General features: G+C 62.5%; 1 long non-coding RNA gene across 1 annotated transcript; it reads left to right on the top strand.

The window, feature by feature from the left end:
- On the top strand, positions 1-653 carry LOC109364484. Its single transcript, XR_002110415.2, has 2 exons — positions 1-127; positions 302-653. It is a non-coding gene; the product is annotated as an uncharacterized LOC109364484 (long non-coding RNA).
- Positions 654-749: the final 96 nt, after the last annotated feature.

Here is a 749-nt window from a genome sequence, read left to right as displayed (position 1 = left end):
ACCCCTGTAAGCAGGGAAGGCGCCCCTTTGGCCGCTGCTTTTTGTGAGCCCAGCTCCATTTGCCCAGTCTGCCCGCCTCTGTGACCCTCCGCAGCACCGGCTGGAGCTCCGCAGCGCATTGGCATGGGTGAGAATAGCTGCTCTCAGGGGGTTCTGCTGGGAGGAACTGGGTACAGGGGGTTGTAAGGGCTTCTGTGGCTGGGTGGTCGTGTGCCGAGCTCCCCCTGGATGTTGGGTTTCCTGTGTCTTTTGGGTGGTGGGGTTGTTGCTCCTCAGGTCTAATGGCGCCCTTCATTTTCAGGAGCGGCTGCAGAAGAAAGAAGAAGCAGTGAGTGGGACTCCGGGAGGCAACAGCGAGCAAGAGGAGGAAGGGGAAGCCTGTGCATGGGGGCGAAAGAGAGAGGCTCTCTGGGCAAAAGCACCTCCCTGTCAGCAGGGGCACAGTCACATTTCGGTAGAGCGCTGCCGGCACCTTGGGTGACCAGGCCGGCTTTGTGCTGGGCGACCTCCCTGTAAGCAGGGCTCGGGTCTTTGCTGTAGTTGGCCTTTTGCCTTGTTGCTCCTTTGGCTGCCTGGGGAGCGTGGCCCCCCGTACAGAGGGCAAGAGCCACCTCCCCGCACCCGAGTGGGAAATGGAGCTCGCTGGACCCCAAGGCCACCCTGTAGGCAGGGTAGGTGCCGTTTCCCTGCCCCTGTTCCTCCGGCCCCTCAGCGTTGCTGCCTGCTGGTGGCCTGTCAAGGTAACGGCC

The sequence above is a fragment of the Meleagris gallopavo genome, unplaced genomic scaffold, assembly GCF_000146605.3.
Source record: "Meleagris gallopavo isolate NT-WF06-2002-E0010 breed Aviagen turkey brand Nicholas breeding stock unplaced genomic scaffold, Turkey_5.1 ChrUn_random_7180001861854, whole genome shotgun sequence".
NCBI classification, from domain to species: domain Eukaryota; kingdom Metazoa; phylum Chordata; class Aves; order Galliformes; family Phasianidae; genus Meleagris; species Meleagris gallopavo.
The sequence above is the reverse complement of the archived record's forward strand: the minus strand, read 5'-3'. Positions and strand labels throughout refer to the sequence as shown.